This window comes from Sinocyclocheilus rhinocerous, unplaced genomic scaffold (assembly GCF_001515625.1).
Source record: "Sinocyclocheilus rhinocerous isolate Xijiao unplaced genomic scaffold, SAMN03320098_v1.1 scaffold767, whole genome shotgun sequence".
Classification (NCBI taxonomy): domain Eukaryota; kingdom Metazoa; phylum Chordata; class Actinopteri; order Cypriniformes; family Cyprinidae; genus Sinocyclocheilus; species Sinocyclocheilus rhinocerous.
The window spans coordinates 174,543-180,319 of NW_015633562.1; the positions used below are offsets into that span (position 1 = coordinate 174,543).

The following is a 5,777-nucleotide window of genomic DNA, read 5'->3' on the forward strand; positions in this document are numbered from 1 at the left end:
GCCGTAACATCGCACAGCGAGACCATCTAAGAACTCAAACACTTCAGTTGAAGCTTCGTAACTCTGCAGAACGCAAAGTCTTGCTAAAGCAGACTCTCTCTCAGAAGAACCAGAGGCTCTTCCGTAACCCGGCAAGCAACCAATCCAACGAGGGCTTCCCCAAAAGGACGTCATCCAAACGTCATTCCGGCGCCAGATCAACAGCCAATCAGCCACGGAATCCCCTCCAGTAGCCACGAGGAAAAACTCAGAATTCAGCAAAACGCAAGTACAAGCAAATCTTACAGCTGCTGAAATCGGTGTTGAACTGGTGAATTGAGTTAAGCAGTAAAGATAAGAAAATGTCTGCTTTGTGAATTCTCTCAGGCTGAATTTAAAACCACTCGTGAAAACGAGTTAGAACTTTGAAACGTCATGCAACTCCGTTAACTCACTTCTGAACTGTATATGTGTGTATGTTTGTTTTAGTTTAGTTTTAATGTAATCTAGAATAGTCAATAAATTCGTTTTCATTTGTAAAGAAGTATTGTCTGGTGTCGTATAATTTTAAAGTGAACCCTTGCCAAAGATCACGTTACCTAGCTTGTAGCTTACTTATCAAAGAACGTATTATCCTATGGCCAAGGAAAATACACAGTCAGATTAAGATACACGGACATTAACGGCTCGCTGGACGACCGTTGATAAGGTGTAAACTATTGAAATTTGAAATCAGTTCTAATCAGGTGGACTTCGAATTTTCAGATCCGAGTCATTTCTAACCCTGAATGAATTAATAATAATTAATTCCCTAAAATTAAGTAATCAAGACATTACAATTAATTCATGCATTCATGACCTCAAGGTTAGATTATTGTAATGCTTTATTGGGTGGTTGCTCTGCGTGTGAGTTCTTACAAGAACCAAGAAGTATATGACCATATTAGCCCGGTTCTGTCAACTCTGCACTGGTTCCCTATTGAACATTGTATACATTTTTTATCTTGCTAATTACTTATAAAGCCCTGAATGGTTTAGCTCCTCAGTACTTGAGCGAGCTCATATCGCATTATTGTCCTTTACATCCGCTGCGATCTCAAAACTCTGGCCATTTGATAATACCTAGAAAATAATACCTGTAAAGCTGCTTTGACACAACTAGCATTGTATAAAGCGCTATACAAATAAAGGTGACTTGACTTGACATGCCGTTGAAGATCGCAAAATATTATGCAGTGGCTGGTTGTGGAAGAACACAGTCGCTGCATAACCTTCCTTCGGATTCAAATATTAGGAATGCGTGGTTGAACTTTATTTTTAATGAAGAGAGTCATTGAGAGTTGTTTGCTTCATTTCACCGCAGATTCCTCTGTAAACAAGACACAGGTCGACGCTGGATTTGCAGAGAGACCGAGATTAAAAAGCAATGCTGTGCCGTCTATATTGGATCTGACAGGAATGGCGCTGCACACTTATTGGAGTAAAAAATATTTTCACTACGTGTCACTATTGCTTTGTTTGAGATCGCTTGATATGTCCCTATTATGTGTACGTGTCTAACCAAAGTCACAGAAGGCTCAAACTATGAAGGATGTAGCTTGTCAAACAGACACACAGAAAGTTAGTTTACTATGCAAAACTATTATCCAATCATAGCAGTGGGCGTTTACTTCCAAGTCTTCAATGCGGCACGCCCATAAAAACCGAGCGTTTCTCGAGCCGGCCTCAAAATCAAGGCAGAAAACAGAAAATTTATTTTGATGTTTTTGAATGTAAAAACCATGCAAACATCATAAGTGGACCTCAGACAACAGTATAAAATAAAAAAAAGCCAGTTCGCGACCCCTTTAAATCAATATCACATTTGCAAACTCCCTTAATAATCATTAAAGCGGTAACTCATCTTAATTCATCGCGATCTCACAAAGTTCCATTATAATCAATGAAGCTCTCTACACTGCACAATGAATCTCTTATTTACATTGTGTCAACACTTCGTTTGTTATAATGAGAGGATTCGTGAGCATGTATAACTAAGCACTGAACAAAACTCCGGTGTTTGAGCAGTGAGTGAATTCTGATTAACATTGCGTTCAAGGAAGATATGTCTGTGATAAATTACTCAATGCTGCAAAAACTAATTGTAAGTAGAAACCTTTGAAGCTCCCCTGAATGCAAACACAATATGCTGAAATATGATAATAAATTATATATTTTCATAGTCGCATGCAGTAGTTTTCAGTCCCAAATGCGACTGAAATGGTCGCACTGTAGAGCCCTGCTATTGTAATATATATTAAAATCATAGGTTACATAAGTTACAGTCATAAGATACCCAACGCTAAGCACGCTTTCCATGAATCTGGGTTTCTGAGCTGCAGACAGAAAGGCGGACTGTCAGCTGGCAGTCTAATAGCTGACATATGTGAGACGGTTCATCTTAGGGAGCAAGTCACAAAAGATCAGAATAACAGCATGAAAGTTGTGCTACGAATAAACACATACCACAAAAAAACATGAACCACTATGAACTCACTATGAACAGTATGAATCCGATGCAAGAACTGAGACACGGAAATTTTGATGTCCATATGAATACTGTTGACAGTAATTTTCACATATTTGTGGTGAAAGAGTATCAAATGATTAGCTTAGCAACATGCTAATAACATATTCTATTGAAAAAAAAAACTGAGTTTGCTATGCATAACACTGCTATTCATGAAAAGCTGACTATGTACTGTACTTCCAAGGCAGCTCATGAGGTTTTGGATCAGTCGCCACTGAGTTTAAGAACACTCACAATTTTCACTGCCATTGCACTACATGCTGCACACAAGCAGAGTGTTGAAAAGCTGTATTATTGTATGCGAAGGCAGAGATAAATGAAGTTAATGTAAAGTAATGACAGGTGGGTGAGAAAAGGTCGTCCCCAGGGTTCCCACATGGTAGCAGGTCGTGCAACCGTCTAACCTTTCTTTAAAAGCTGCTATTGTCTCTCCCTCTTCCAAATACTGTAAGCATCTCTTGTCGCCCCTGACTTGTTCTTTCTACACTGTTATTACCTGTAATTACCCAGCCCGGGCTAATAGCAGCTCTCATACTCCATAACAGCGAATGGTAGGGAAATATCTTCAGTATAAAATGCACACTCACAGATTCAATCTAGAAATACCAGCCGCACTATATTTAGGCTGTCTGTGACCTCTCATGATTTTCAACCTTTGGATTTGTGGAAAAGACAAGCATATATTGTGCTGTGCTGGTCAAGAAAACCAACAGCTAGTTGTGATAATATAACGTTGTCTTTTCAGCAGGATCTTTAAACTTTTTGTGCAAAATTTCTCCTTAGTATGAAATGCATCATCTCTTTATTGTCTGGCGTTTTGAGCTTTATTAACTGACTGTGACTTGGACAAGATTTTCACTCTGAAAGTCTCTTCCCCGATTACAGACCACTGAGGACATTCATCATGCCGTTTGAAGATTACAGACTTTGCAGGTGAACCGCTTGGAATTTTTCTTAAAGGAAAAATGAGAAAATATTTGCCAGCCAGATAAAGAGGGGAATGGAACAAGGAAGAACTGATAAACAAAACTGAAAATAAAGATGCAAATTCTCTCTCCTCGGTGGATACACAATGACAACAGGCTGTAATGATAGTGATGGGACTGAACAGGTTTCATTAAAACCAAGGAAGAGCAGAGGGTAAAGTCACCACAAATCATCACAACATACAGTATGCTTCTGTGTCCTTCCTGTCATTTAGTATTTCTTGTTTTTTTGCCTGTAAAGACCAACAAGATGATTAGCAATTGTTCACACTGCACTGAATGTTCACAAACTAAATTACACTAGGGCTGTCATGAGTACTCAATTAAATTGAAGTATTAAATAAATGAATAAATACATACATAAACAAACCTTGACTACAATTTACCCATGTTAAGCAACTGGCCAAAAATTGCATTAGACAATTTTCTAACAAAAAAACATCCAGCATTCATAAGGTAGTGTACATTAGACATTAATTAAGTCTCTTTGCCACTATAAATTGATAAGTTTTCAAATATGCCAATTGTTACTTAATACAATAAATAAATAAATAAATAAATAAATAAAAAATCAGATTACTCAATCAATCATCAAAATAATCGCCCGATTACTCGATTACCACAATAATCCATAGTGACAGCTAGTGACACCTAAATTATACAATTATCATTCAAAATGACTTAACTTTAACTATGACCATTACTTTCATCATCTTTTTTAATTCACACACAGTTTCTCAACTCAAACAAAATTCTGATTTTCTCCAGTCGTAACTATGAAAATGTAGCGGCGTAAATAGGATAATGTAAATATACAGTATCTTCAGAAGATCGCCCAGCATTCCTACAACCACCATTGGAAGATTTGTAAGAAGGGAAAAACATTTGACTGCTGTGCGTAAAAAAAAAAAGTTTTTAAAAGACCAATTATATTTTTTAATTGAATCTTGAAACAGTATTTTCATGGATTCTGAAAGATTAGATACATATCAGCCTTAGATATGGCAGCACAGAAAGCCACATTGTGAGTATGAGTGTGTGCATGTGTGTGTGTGCTTCTGACAGAATCACTACAGCGGCAATGAATGAGACACAGTTCATTAATGATGCTTTAGTACTACACTCTACTAACATATAACAGTCAGGTCACTGGTCACAGCGCAGTAAATGGACCACTGCTATTTGGCTGAGACTACTGACTCTAACCTAGTTACATGTGTAGATCTGTAAATCAAAAGCATAAACATACACAGTAGAACTCACACTAATCAGAGCCCCTTAATACTTTAAATCACCTGAAACTTACAAAAGCAAAAACTATCATATAATTTATAAAAATAATAGTCTTCTAGTTACTGCAGTTAACATTTACCATTTTAATTTTTCTCTCAAACCCACAAAAAAAAAAAAAAGCAAATGAGTTTCTGTAACTGTGAGGTAAGAAGGGTTTAGTTTATGATGGTTGACTACTGCAGTTTTTTTGAACACTGCATAGTTTCACACTGTTAACTTAGTACCACTCTCTACATCAGCACTGTAAAAGTTAAAACAAACACAAAATGGTCAAGCCCGTGTTACACTGATTCTGATTCTATTAAAAATGCATCAGGCTAGCATGCTAACTGCTACAGTCTGTGATTTGTAGTATATTTGATGTGTTAAATGTGGTGGTAAGCTTTCTCACACCACACACAAGTGTCATATAACACTACAATAACTGATATATCGTAATATATCACTTTTAATCTGACATATGGAGCATGATAATGTGACAGATGGCTACTAGCACGGTCTACAGCACAGGAGCTTGAAAATTTTCCAAATTAATATATTTGTATGAGGACAGATGCGTTTGTGTATGGAGGTACATTAATGTATTTGGGAACAGGCTGTGGGTTTTTCCAACACACTATGTGGATCTAGCTTGTTCATGTGCCACTGTGCTGAAGGCTCCTTCCTCACTTCCCTCTCTCTCTGTCTCTCTGAGATGAGAGAAGATGGGAATATGAGGTGGCATGGCTGAAGGCTCTGTGCTGGATTGTGTGGAATCTCCTCGCGATTGTGTGCACTGACCCCTTTTCCGCGGCCTAATAAACCCAGAGCTTGACATTGTCAGCTCACGGGGTTCATTCAGCCTGCAGAAGAAGAAAGGGTTAACAACAGCTGGCAAGACCCTCCCACTTCTACCTCCTCAGTTACTGAGAAAATGCAGAACTAGATTTTAAGCCAAAGTAAAATACTGT

General features: G+C 37.7%; 1 protein-coding gene across 33 annotated transcripts in view; it reads right to left on the reverse strand.

Annotated features, from left to right (window-relative positions):
- Window positions 1-5,777, reverse strand: part of LOC107744607 (disks large homolog 2) — a 217,367-nt gene that overhangs the window by 140,124 nt on the left and 71,466 nt on the right. Inside the window, exon 1 of one of the 33 annotated variants that reach the window (XM_016558348.1) lies at window positions 1,116-1,136. The exons of the other annotated variants lie outside the window; for them this stretch is intronic. The gene's annotated coding sequence lies outside the window, so the exon portion shown is untranslated. Of the gene's footprint in view, window positions 1-1,115; window positions 1,137-5,777 lie in introns of those variants that run through there. 33 annotated transcript variants of the gene reach the window in all.